The sequence below is a fragment of the Sminthopsis crassicaudata genome, chromosome 3 (genome assembly GCF_048593235.1).
Source record: "Sminthopsis crassicaudata isolate SCR6 chromosome 3, ASM4859323v1, whole genome shotgun sequence".
Lineage (NCBI taxonomy): Eukaryota > Metazoa > Chordata > Mammalia > Dasyuromorphia > Dasyuridae > Sminthopsis > Sminthopsis crassicaudata.
The window spans coordinates 111281363-111295412 of NC_133619.1; the positions used below are offsets into that span (position 1 = coordinate 111281363).

Below are 14050 nucleotides of genomic sequence, written 5' to 3' on the forward strand. Positions count from 1 at the left end.
GCACTTAGTAAAAACCTAATATCTCATTATCTCATTAGCACTTAGTAAGAACTTAACATCTCCCCCTTTCTTTTGATTTAGAACATAGGGTGGGTCATGACCTTGAAACATAAATCCATCAATATGGATGGTATTACACATAATTACATAAATTACATAAGCACATAGTAACATAGTAACATAATACATGCTAAAAGTATGTAACAAATAACATAATCAAATAATCATAAATTGAGAATTTATAAATGTCCATAAGTCCATTGTCCATTAGTCTCATCTTTTGTTAGGAAGTCCAATGATTCCTGCTGGTTTTTAAAGTTCTTTAACAGTCTTCTTATTAGCTATGCTCTTTCAGTGTCAGATGTTTCTTAGATTTTCTCCTTTGTTTTGAGGTCTTTCTCTTTTTCTGTCTCTCTCTGATGGACAAGGCAAATACGGCTCATTGGCACCCATCTGATTCCTTCTCCTTCTGAAGAAATACAAGCAAACCTCTCTCCCAGGCAGTTAACCTATCTGATCCCTTCCATTCACCACTTTCTGGATCTCTCCACATCACCTGGATTAGAAGGAAAGCAATAAACTGGGAAACAAATGTGTATATCCAAGGGTTCATATAAACATTTCCAAAATATATAGAAAATTGACCAAATTCTTATAAAATTGAGTCAGTTCTCTCTCTCTCTCTCTCTCTCTCTCTCTCTCTCTCTCTCTCTCTCTCTCTCTCTCTCTCTCTCTCTCTCTCTCTCTTTTTTTTTTTTTTTTTTTTTTACATTTATAAACATTTGGAATTTTATTAAAAAAAACAAAAAACAAAACATCACAACCATTAACATTGTTACAGTTAGTTCTCCTCCTGGGTCTCCACATAATGATATTTGAGCATGCTCACGACAATGGTTTCTCATTGGTTTATTAGTCTTCATTAAACAACCATCTTAAAAGAAGGAAAAGAAACTCAGGGCACTGCCATTTAACTTGTTTTAATGTTTCTCCACAAATGGTGAAAAATACTAAAGTACAGACAAGGAATAATCATAATGTTGTGGCCAACATTATAAATATGGAATTATAAATTTAAAACATTTTCTGGTTTAAAAAATAAATCTGGTAGTAAATGCAGCTCTGCGGGATTTCTGCGTCTAGTAGGGCCGGTCTCTGCGCTCCTGACAGTGCTCACCTTTATCCATTTTTCCGGGTCCTCCACGCCCTCCTCTTCTGCCTCCCATTTGTTCCATGAGAGGTCCGGGGGGACCTCCGGGTCCTCCTCTTCTTCCTCCACCAAAGCCTCCTCGATCCATTTCTCGGCCTCCCCGAAAGCCACCTCTGTCTCCGCCTCGGCCTCCTCTGAACATACCACCAGGCCCTCCACGGTCCATGAGCCCACCTCTGCCACCCGTCATGCCACCAGGGCCACCTCTGCCACGATCACCACCTGGAGGTGGAAAGGGTGGTGGAAGAAATCCCTCCGGCTTAGGGGCTTTACACTGATTACATTCTGTTCTCCAAGCAAAATTCTGGTTTCCACAGCCTGGATTAGGGCACTGCCAATCCCCTGCTCTGTGCTGGACGTTTCCTCCTCCTGAAGGGTTTCCTCGGGAGCCCCTAGGTCCTCTTGGTGGAAAACCTCCTCTGTCTCCTCCTCTGCCTCCCATTCGACCCATGGGTCCTCCTGGTCCACCAGGTCCTCCAGGACCTCCTCGGAGAGGGGGAGACATCCCTCTGCCTTCACGGGGCGGCATGCCGCCTCGCATGCTGTTCATGGGAGGCTTCTTCCGAGCCAGAGACACTTTGAGTTTGCTCCCTTGGAAGTCTTTCCCATCAAACCATTCTACTGCAGCCTTTGCAGTAGGTGGGTCATCGTAGGACACTGTGGCATCTCCTTTTGGTTTTCCGTTTCCTTGTCTAAGTAAATGTTTATCATTGGCTGCCCAGTCCTTTTGTTCATCTTGACAACTCCACACTGTTTGAAAAAGTCTGCCAGTTCGTCAACAGTCACATTTTCATTCAGTCCCTGTACATAAATTGCACTGTTTTCGGAGTCTTCATCTGGATCTACAGGTGGGCCTAAGTCAAGGTCTGGTCCTTCTTCCATAGGTCCACCAGGCTTATTGAAGCCACCTCGCTCTCCAGCGCCCATTCCACTGCGTCCTCCTCCTCCTCCTCCCCGCCCACCTCTGCTCATGCCTCCACGATCAAATCCCCCTCTTCCTCTGCCCCGGTTATCAGGGCCACTCATGCTCCGGTTTTCTCCAGGTCCGGAAAAGCCTCCAGACTCCTGCCCATATACACCCATGCTACTGGGATGGTCCTGCCGGAACGCACTCTGCTGCCCGTAGCTGCTGCTCTGTTGGCTATATTGACTTGGAGCCTGGCTGTAGGATCCAGTTTGGGGGGGATAACTAGTGGGGGGCTGCTGCCCATAGCTGCTCTGTTGACCATAGCTACTCTGCTGTCCATAGCTGCTCTGCTGCCCATAGGTATTCTGCTGGGAGTAACTGCTCTGATCAAAACTAGTCGGCTGGGTAGAGGAATAGCTGTTTGGAGGATAGGATGGAGGTGCGGTGACAGGCTGCATGGGGTAGCTCCCGGGCACCTGTGGGTAACTGTAGTTGCTCTGTCCATATCCTAGGCTGGGCTGGCTGTAGCCTGCTGTACTAGATTGAGGCTGACTAGTCTCAGCGGGCTTGCTACCATCCTGGGGTCTCGCAGGTGCGGCGGTTGCTGGCTGCTGCCCATAGGTAGGGTAAGCAGGCTGGGTGCCATATGCAGACTGTGCTGCATAGATGCCTGGGTGGTCGTAACTGTAGCAGTGGTGGTATCATATGCCCCTGTCCCATATCCTTGGACAGGCTGACTGTAAGCTTGAGGTGCAGTTGGTGTAGTATAACCTGTTGGAGGCTGTCCGTAAGAAGTTGCATATGCAGTCTGCCCATACGTTGTGGTTGTCTGAGCCTGTGTATAGCTGACATCAGTAGATTGCCCATAGGTTCCATAACTTTGTTGCCCATATCCCTGGGTGGTCTGTGCATATCCTTGAGCTGGCTGAGCTGCATAAGCACTGTAGCCCTGCTGGGCTGCAGCTTGACTGTAGGTACTATAGTCCGTGGACGCCATTTTCTCTCCTTCCTCCTCCTCGTTCTCTCAACGTCCCTCAATTCTCTATCTATTTTTGAAATAAGTTCACAATTCCAATCATTCTGGAGAGCAATGTGGAACTATGTCCAAAGGGCTATCAAAGTGTGCTTTCCCTTTGATGCAGCAGTGTCTATTCTGGATCTAAATCTTAAAGAGATCATAAAAAAGGTAAAAACACCCACATGTGCAAAAATGTTTGTAGCAAAACATTTTGTAGTGGCAAGGAACTGAAAACTGAATCCCATCAGTTGGAGAAGGGCAGAATAAACTATGGTATTCATGTTATGGAATATTGTTGTTCTATAAGAAACAATCAATAGAATGATTTCAGAGAGGCCTGAAGAGACTTACATGAACTGATGTTGAGTGAAGTGAATAGAAATAGGAAATCATTGTACATGGCAACAAGATTATATGATGATCAGTTCTGATGGATGTGGCTCTTTTCAACAATGAAGTGATCCAGGCCAGCTCCAGTGGTTATGTGATGGAAAGAGTCATCTGCATCCAGAGAGAGCACTCTGAGGATGGAGTGTGTATTGTACCATAGTATTTTCACTTTTGTTTGTTTGTTTGTTTATTTGTTTGCTTGCATTTTGTTTCCTTTCTCATTTTTTCCCTTTTTCATCTGTTTTTTTTTTTTTTTTCTTATGCAACATGATAATTGTGGGAATATGGATAGAATAATTGCACATGTTTAACCTGTATTGGATTACTAGCTGTCTTGAAGAGGGGATGGGAGGATTGTAGGGTAATTTGTATCACAAGGTTTTTCAAATGTGAATGTTGAAAATAATCTACACATTATGTTTTGAAAATTAAATACTTTAATAAAAAATACTTATTTTCTCAGTGAGCTTTTGTTCCTTCCTTCCCACTTGACTAACTTAGCTTTTTATGGAATTCTTCTCCTCATTAGCTTTTTTTGTGTTTCCTTTCATACTTCTCTCAATTCTTTCCCTGATTTTTTCCTCTAACTCTCTTACTTGATATTTAAAGTCCTCTTTGAGCTCTTCCATGGCCTCAACAAAATTTTTATTTTTTCTTGGAGGCTTTGAATGTAGTAGCTTTGACTTTGTTATCATCTTATGAGTTTGTGTTTTGATCTTCCTTGTTAATAGCTTTCAATGATCAAAAACTTTTTTTTTGTTTGTTGTTTTGTTTTGTTTTGTTTTCTGTTCATTTTCCTACTCTATTATTCAATTTTTCACTCTTTGTTAAAATAGGACTGTATCCAGGGTGAAGATTGTACTGTCCCAGCTTCAGGAGTTTTGTCCAGCTCTTTAAGGAAATCCTAGGAATCTGACCACAAGCACCTTTTTTCTACCCTCAAGTGTTCTCACTCCAATGTAGTTGTAAGATCTGGTGTGCTGGCTTAGGTTGGGGCTTGCTGACAAGAGATGTGCTGGTACTGCATACCAGACTCCCAAGCAGTTGTTACAGTCCTTCTCCACTGACCTTCCATGTCCTCTCTGTTCCAGGCTGAGAGGTCCAGAAGTCTCTATCACTGCCTCACTCACATGGGGTAAGGGAGGGAGATGGAGTTGGGCCTGAGCTTTCATTCTGGTTCCACAGACTTTTTCTGCTCTCCTTCCAAGTTCTCTTTGGTATCTCTGGGCTGAGAGGTCTGGAAGCCACCAGGACTGCCACTGATTCAGAGGTCAGGCCCTGGGCTGTGATGGACTGGGCTGAGGCTGTGGCTGTATCTGGGGGCCCTGCAGAGGTATTACATTCCTACCCTGATTTCCCAGACTTTTTCTGCAGAGTTTCAAAGTTGCCCTCAACTGGAAAATGTTCTACTCCACCTTTTGGGATGTCTAAAATTTGTGAAGAGTCATTATTTAAAGAAATTTGGAGCAGTTTAGGGGAGAGTTTGGGCAAGTTCCTGCCTTTGCCATCTTGGCTCCACCTCCACAACTGATTTTTCTTAAGTAAAAAGTTATTCACTAATATAAAAGATATTTTTCTTCTTCTTCAAAGGTTTTGGTAATTTGAGCCACCTTTAGGTGGCTCTATAATAATACTTATTATATATAATAATATGTTATATATTATATATACCTATATATATAAAATAATATCCTGAGATAGTTCTACTATTTGTTGAGTGTGCACTAGATTTGGTGAAAAGGAGACCTTCCATGAACAATAAGAAAGTTATTTTTTGTTTAAAATCTATATACCTATTTGTTTATTCATCTATCTATCTAGCTGTCTATCATCCATCTGAATTTTATCAGTCTATGTATCTATTATATATCAGTCTTTCTCTTTATAATGAAATAAAGAATGGAAGGAAAGATGCAAATGTCCCCTTTTGCCAAAGTGTTAAAATTTTAAACTTATTTACTTGTTATTCTATACTACCACATATTTACAGGATTTTCTTCTGTCAATAAATTATAAGGTTGGACTAGATGATTGTCTATTGTCCTATGATCTTTTTCCTGGTTGAGGACTCAGTCCCTGCGAGGTTGGTTTAGAGGAAGTATATTATGATATAGAGACATGGACTTGAATTAAGATACCCATGTTTGAGTCTCCACTCAACAGTCAAGTGGAATTATAATATTTATTATTTTCAGTTCTCAGTTTCATGATTTATAAAATGAGCCTCATCATAAGATAAATAAGGAAGCAATTTGTAAAAGACATGAGTAAACTATAATTATTATAACTTTCTCTTGATTGTTTTTCTTTTTTTTCTCATTATTTAGAATGTTTAAGTAAATCCTACCTGTCCTTCAAACCTTAGTTCAAGTCTCTTTCTTTCATAAAGTTTCTTTATTCTCCCTTTACCATGAACATATGGTTCTTTCTATAAGTTTTTATATGTTGTCTTACTATTCATTTACCACTTAGATTCTGTGATGTATTGCTATATACCTATTTATGCATCTATCATTCTACCCACATAGGATTTAGGCTCCTTGAGGACAACATAACCAAACTAGAAACATTTTACCAGTTATAGGCAAAGACTTTTTATTGTTATTTTCCCATGATACACTCAATTCTTAGTTACATTAAAATATATTAAAGGCCATTAGAGGGCAAAAATAAGAAATGATATAGTAGAAATTTAGAATTTCATTAAATCTGAAGAAAAACAAAAACAAACAAAAAAAGATGTACATTGATACATGTCTCCAAAACTCTTACTGAATAATGAAGCAAATAGAGTGAAAATAATTTGTGTTGTATTATTTTTAATTTCATATTTAAATTTATATTCAATTACATGTAAAAATTGTAAAGTACAGACTAGCTCCCTGGAGGTTTTCAGGGTCAGCCAAAGTCAGGGTAAATCAAAGTCCTTGGTCTTTAGGGGAAGAAGTGAAGGAGGCAAGCAAACTGGCATGCGGCTTGCCAAAGATGTCCCCTGGATTCAGGAGTCCCAAGTCACCAACTTCTTTCCTCCTCATCCTGCCACCAAGTGACTCTCTGGCCCCTCTCCCTCTCCCCTTCAATCCTTGCCTTTGATTATCTTAACACCAAACATTCAGCAAGCACTAATGGTGAGAAGAGCCATTTATCCAAACATATGCTAATATCTCACATTGAATAGGTAGTTAGCCTTAAGTGCTTGGTTATCTGATTCAAGCATACCTTTTTGGAGTTTCAGCTCTCTACAAAAAAAAAAAAAAAAAAAAAAAAAAAAAAAAAAAACCAAAACCTTAAATATTACCTTTGTAAAATTAATATAAGGTAATACAATCCAAATTATACACAAAATCTGTCTTTTATAATCAATATGAATGAATATATTATTGTATAATTATTGACAAATAATATGAAAAATTTCAGAACCTGAATAGATGATGCAAAAATTACCATTGTATAGATCAGCGGAGGAAAGAATCTATGGAGTCATATGTGAATTCTATTGTAAAGGAAAAATAAGATGACAAATATATGACTATATAATGTTTTATTTTTTGCAAAACTTTTTATAAATAATTATGAAAAATATCACCTGCAACAGTGACTTTTCAATCCTAGAAATATGGTCTGCCTTTATGAAAATTTATTGTATCTTTCTCTCCCTTCTCCTACCTCCTCCCGATCTTACTTTGCTGAACCTATATAGAACTGCTATGCATTTGTCACAAATTTCTGTCCAGGGAGTTGAAAGTACAGGAGGTTATGAAATGAACCAAAATGTTATGGATAACTATTTTCTGAGCTTGTTTCACAGTTCAGTCTATAGGGGTTATTTTATCCAACAGTAGTCCAATAGGGGGATTTATGTATTGCTTTGCATATTGCCTGCATGTCCTTAGGATTAAATAGTATTGCTGTCTGAAATGGCTAGGATAATTTAGTAATTAATCAACACATAAAACACCCACCTTACAAAATAGTATGCACAGTGAAAAACAAGTCTAAATTAATGACATTAAAATTAAAATATAGTAAGCTTTCATTTACTTTTAAAAAAATATAACTAACTATAATGATTTGGCAATACTGAATCTGAAGTTTTCCTAAATTCTCCCAGATTTATTGGGTTTATGAGAGAGGTTAATTTCCTGGGGTAAAGAAACAGAAAAATGTAACAGAATCGTATCTGTAGTGATCAGATGTATTACCACAGCTTGTCAGTCTACCTAAATGCAGTTCTTATGAATAAAGAATAAATTCTGTTGTCCAAAATCTTGCAGTATGCTTCTGTGTGAGTATTACTACAAAATATTAGGGAATTTAAGAGTAATTATGTTAGAGGATTTGGAGCATAGTATGTTCATAAAAAGTAATGAATATGTCACTGCTTAAAAGATTCAAAAACATTTCTTTTTGTTTTTAATTTTTTTTTAATTTTTTAGTGTTAAAGCTTTTTTTTATTTACAAAGCATATATATGCATGTGTAATTTTTCCAATATTGGTCCTTGTGTAACATTTTGTTCCAAATTTTCCCCTCCTTTCCCCTCCTCCTTCCCTAGCTGGCAAGTAATACAATACATGTTAAATGTAGTTTATTGGGATTGCTTCAGATCACTGAACTACTGAGAAGAACCAAGTCTTTCATAGTTAATCATTGCACATCCTTGCTGTTATTCTGTGCAGTGTTTTGCTCAGCATCAGTTCATGTAAATCTTTCCAGGCCTTTCTATAATCAGCTTGTTCATCATTTTCTATAGAACAATAAGATTCCATTACCTTCATATACCACAGTTTATTTAACCATTCCCCATCAGTTGGGGATCCACTCCTTTTCCAATTCTTTTACTGCACAAAAAGAGCTGCTACAAAACATTTTGCACATGTGAGTCCCTTTCCCTCTTTTATGCTTTCCTTGAAATACAGACCCAATAGCTGCACATCTGGGTTAAAGAATATGTAGTTTTATAGTCCTTTGGACATAGTTACAATTTCTTTCCAGAATGGTCGGATTGTTTCACAACTGTATCAACAATGCATTAGTATTCCAGTTTTCCCACATTCCTTCCAACATTTATCATTATCATTTCCTGTCATCTTAATCAATCTTAGAGGTGTGAGGTGGTAATTCCAAGTTGTTTTAATTTGTATTTCTCTAATCAATAGTGATTAAGAACATTTTTTCATATAACTATGAATTTTGTCACCTGAAAATTGTCTGTACATATTCTTTGAACATTTATCAATTGGGTGATGATTTATATTCTTATAAATTTGAAACAGGTTTTTTATATATCTTAGAAATGACATCTTTATCTGAAATACTGTCTGTAAAGGTTTGGTTTTTTTTGTTTGTTTTTTGTTTTTTGTTTTTCCCCCAGCTTTGTACTTCCCTTTTAATCTTGTTTTTTTGTTTGTGTAAAATCTTTTGTAATTTAATGTAATCAAAGTTGTCACTTTTGCCTTTCCTCTTTGTACCTTTCTATTAGAGTTTATGTCTCCGAGAACAGTAAAGATAGCTGAGGGATAGCAAGAAATTTCAGCAAGAATTTGCATTCTGCCAACCTCTTAGTGCTACTTTACTTACCATTATTTTTTACTCAGGCCTTGTATACCAGTCTGAAAACTGATTGCATATTAATTGCAGTGGAAGATCATGTTAATAGTGATGTGAGATCAGTGTCAGTACAAATTATGACTTTAGAGTAACTTGGTTTATTGTACTGTGTAGCTAGTAATATCTAAAATGATATAACATCTTAGTTTGAAAAGTGCTTAGCCCAATAGCTTATTTCATAAACCCAGTGAGTTAGGAGCTATTATTGTCCACTTTTTTAGAAGAGGAAACAGAATAAAGTGGTTAAATAAATTTCCTAGGAATACACAACTGTTAAGTGAGAGTTTAAGGCAGGATTTAAAGTCATGGCTGCCTTGAATTCTATAAATACTTCAGTATACCCTGTAGCCACCTAAATATTGAAGATATAGATCGATATATTTGAAAACACATAAACATACATGCATGCTTTTACATACATTATATATACCTGTATGTATATATTATAGACAATAATTAGTATACTATTTTTATCTCCAAAACATACTTATCCATCATTTTTTAAAGAATTTCCTTTTAATAATAGAACATTATATCCTTGAATTAATCTGAGTTATGATTTATTTTATTGGTTTAAATATAGGTTAAATATAGACTATGCCGGTATCAATTAACAAACATTTGTATTTACTATGCCTCAGGTACTGTGCTAGACAATTGAGATATAAAACTTAAACTGTGTATGCCATCAAGGAGAAATTATTCCGGCGGGGAGTGGGAGAGAAGAGAAATACCATTTTCATATCTAAAAATAAAGGTACCTTAAACCTATGTCACAGAAAAAGTTGACAGTGGATAGGACCACTATGTAGTATAGATATACGCCAGTAAGAGTGAGATCTTTAGGCATCTATGGTAAATTCAAAGACATAACAAGATATTGGAGTTTACAAAAAAGTTAAAATAGGAATCTGTACAAACCATACATTCTTGCTTCTGACCTTGGTAGTCTATCAGTGAGATATAAAGAATTCTAGAATACCATTGTGTCTCATGCTCAGGTTTGATATTCTTAGAAAGTCACAGATATAATATGGTGCCTATGTTCAGAAGAGTAAGGTACATTGATACTCTGAATTTGGATTCCATCCCAAACAAAAACTCCAGTATTTTCTATGGCAATCAAGGTTGGAAGGAGGACAAAAGGGAAAGCCAGGCTATTTACAAAGCAAAAGATGGACTTTTCATTAAAATTAGCTGTGGTATAGTAAAAAGACCTTTGAATTTTGATTTAGAAGATTTGTGTTCAAGTTGGAATTGTATCAGCAACTAACCTTGAGAACTAAGAGAAGGAAATTCTTCATATTTAAAAATTAACAATATTGCCCATACCTTCCTCCTAGATGCTTTTTTTCTGTTGATTTTCCTGATCTGGCTTTTGCTCTAGTCTCTCCATGTCTTTCTTGCCAGTTTTTTTTGTACTTCCCCTCTTGGTGATAAACTCAACTCCCACATGTTCAATTATCTTTTCTGCAGGTGATTCTCAAAACTATATTTCCAACTCTCTCTTGCATATGATCTTCAATTATGGTTTGGATTAGTTATTCCCTTCCAGTAATGTTCAGGCTAGCTTTCTGGAGGTCCTCCGAATGGGCCTCAGTTTCAGTAGAATAAATCACCAGAAGGATAGTTAGGAATAAAGTCCCAAGTCTTTATTATCTCCTTTACAGTCTGTCTCCTTCTCCTGGGGCCAGGCTAGCTTTCTTGGAGACTTTTAAATGGGCCTTAGTCTCAGTGCAGAAGTGAAGGAGGACAGGACAGCCACCATGAGGGTGTTTATCTTCGAGTATGTCTTTTAGCCTCCAGTCCTCTGTCTTCTCCAAGTCTATCTCAGAGTCTGTCTTCTAGGTCTGACCCTGACCTCTTAAATACTCTATTACAATTAAATCCATTCATCATACTGAGTATAAGCCAATCATAATATCATTAGGGAACCATTATTTGTTGTAAGATTAATTCAATCATACTGAACTAGAGAACTCACATGCTAAACTCGATAACCATTGTCTTATCAATTCCACTGAGTTAACACCTTGTTATAAGAATCCTTGCCTACAGTATATTTCTCCAGAGTTCTGGCCCACAACATTCCAATTCTAAATGCTATATTTCTATGATATCTCTACCTTAATATCAAGGGATGTTGTTATATATCTCTACTCAGATGTCCCAAAGGCATCTTAAACTCAATATGTACAAGTCAGAATTCTCTATGTATATAACCTTAGACAATTAACTCAGTCTCTCTTGTTTCTTGGTTTTCTTATCTAAAAGTTGAATTAGAATAGAATACTTCTGAGGTCCTTGCCAGCTCTATGATCCCATAAAGTTAATATGATATTCCCCACAAAAATTCTCTGTCTCTTTGTCTCTCTCTCCCTAACCTCTGAATTTCTGTCAAGGCCACAACTATTCTTTCAATAGCCATGGTCCACATTCTTAAAGTTATCCTTGATTCTTTACTTTCACTAATCTTCCCTTTGTATTCAATGAGGGGAATAAGTTTTATTAATCTATCTCCACCAAATTTCACATGACTTCCCCTTTCACTCCTCTCTTTAAGTGTTTTCTCTTCTTTCTATATTTTTTTCTTTTGTTTCTTTGTTTTCTTTATTTTTTTCTTTCCTGCTTTCTATATTTCCTTTTACCTTCCTTCCTTCATTTTTCTCTTTCTTTCCTACTTTTTTTCTTCCTTTCTTCCTGTCCTTTCTCTCTTCCTTTCTTTTTTCTTTCTTTGATTCTTTCCTACATTGCTTCCTTTTTTTCCCTTTTCTACCTTCCTTCCTTTCTTTCCTATCTTTCTTCCTTTCTTTCTTGCTTCCTCTCTTTCCTAACTTCCTTTCTTTTTTTCCTATCTTTCTTTCTTTTTTCTCTCTTCTTTTTCTCTCTCTCTTCCTTTTTCTTTCTTTTTCGCTTCCTTCCTTCCTTTTTTTCTCTCTCTTTTCCTTTCTTCCTTTCTTCCTTCCTTCCTTTCTTCCTTCCTTCCTTCCTTCCTTCCTTCCTTCCTTCCTTCCTTCCTTCCTTCCTTCCTTCCTTCCTTCCTTCCTTCCTTCCTTCCTTCCTTCTTTCTTTCTTTCTTTCTTTCTTTCTTTCTTTCTTTCTTTCTTTCTTTCTTTCTTTCTTTCTTTCTTTCTTTCTTCTTTCTTTCTTTCTTTCTTTCTTTCTTTCTTTCTTTCTTTCATCTTTCTTTCTTTCTTTCTTTTATCTTTCTTTCTTTCTTTCTTTCTTTCTTTCTTTCTTTCTTTCTTTCTTTCTTTCTTTCTTTCTTTCTTTCTTTCTTTCTTTCTTTCTTTCTTTCTTTCCCTTTGCTTTGAGACATAATATCCACAAATGGCAGTTTCTTAAATATTCAACAAGTATTCATGAAGGTCTTTACTGTATGCCCAATACACCAATACAGTAAAATCTAAGTGTTAGCTTTTAAAAAGCCAGGTAAAATCGGAGCATAGATTTTTTTTTTTTTTTTAACCTGTGCTCAAGGAGCTTTCATTTTGATGGAGAAGGTGGTTTCCATTTATCTATTTATGCATCCATGTACACATATACACAAGATAGTTTAGTGGAATGAGAATCATAAAATAGAAGTAATTGGACTTGAATCTGCATTCACTTTTTTCCCTGAGAGTCCATCTTCTAAAGAACTTTCATGAATACATACAGGTATTCGAGCTACTTCCCTGTTCAAAAAGGTTTAATTAAATTATTATTATTTCCATGTTAAAATATACATTCCATTGTTTGCATTTGAAATCTATGACAGTGTTTGTTTCTTTGTTTTTGTTTTGTGAGGCAGTTGGGTTTGAGTAGCTTGCTCAGGGTCACCCACCTAGGAAGGGCAAAGTGTCATAGGCTGGATTTTAACTCAAGTGCTCCTGATTTCAGAGATCATGCTCTGTCCACTTTGCCCTCTAGCTATCGCCAAACCCCTGACACTCTTATTCCAAACTATCTTTCTAAGCTTATAGCATCTTTATTTCACTTCACAATATTCTACATTTTGATTATTTTGTTCTTTGTCATATACCACCTTCCATCTTTTTATTATTATTTGTTATTATACACACTAACCCCAATATTTAGAATAACTTCCCTAAGTAATTAACTGATCATAACAAATAAAGTACTGTATATGAAGTCAGAAGATCTGAGTCCCAATATAGCCTCAAACATTTACTAGCTGTAACCACTGACAAGTCACTTAATTTATGTTGCTTCAGTATTCTCACTGGGAATAATAATAGCATGTATCTCATAAGGTTGTTGTAAGAACTAAATGATAATATATTTGTAAAAACCTGGGCATAGTATAGTGACAGGCACATAATAGTGTTTAAACAATGCTTACTTGTTTTCCTCTATTACTCTGAAACATTCATACCTAACATTATATATGAATTTTTCTCATTCTTTTGCTTTCAAAGAGATTAATGTTGAATTCTTAAGACTTTAATGATTTAAATTTTTGAAGAATTTTCATTATTTTCGGCTGAAATTCTATTGAGATAATTAGCATTCAAAAAACACAAAAATAATCAAATTAATCATAACAGTTTCAGAAAATTTAAAGACTGTACTAGAAAGCATGAATCTTAAGTTGAATATTTGATTGTCAGAGAAATTAAACAAATTTAAGGGCATTTTATTTAATAATAGTAAAAACAATCTTGGTGCTCTAAGAATATGGTACTAGGAAATATAATCATCAATTTCTATCTTCTATTGGACAGAAAAATTCATGAAAACATTGTTAATTGTTCTGATTAGAAATAACTACTTGGATTTATCAAATATAGCTGCTTAAAAAAGATATCACATAATTGAAATTTTAAAACATGAAATAGTTATGAATTTTTTTATGGCTTTATAAATAATAATGTAGAACCAAATAATGCTCCAATATCTGAAACTATTTTATA

At 36.2% G+C, this 14050-nt stretch overlaps 1 pseudogene; it reads right to left on the minus strand.

Annotated features, from left to right (window-relative positions):
• Positions 1-964: 964 nt before the first annotated feature.
• Positions 965-3148, minus strand: LOC141560668 (RNA-binding protein EWS pseudogene; annotated as a pseudogene).
• Positions 3149-14050: the final 10902 nt, after the last annotated feature.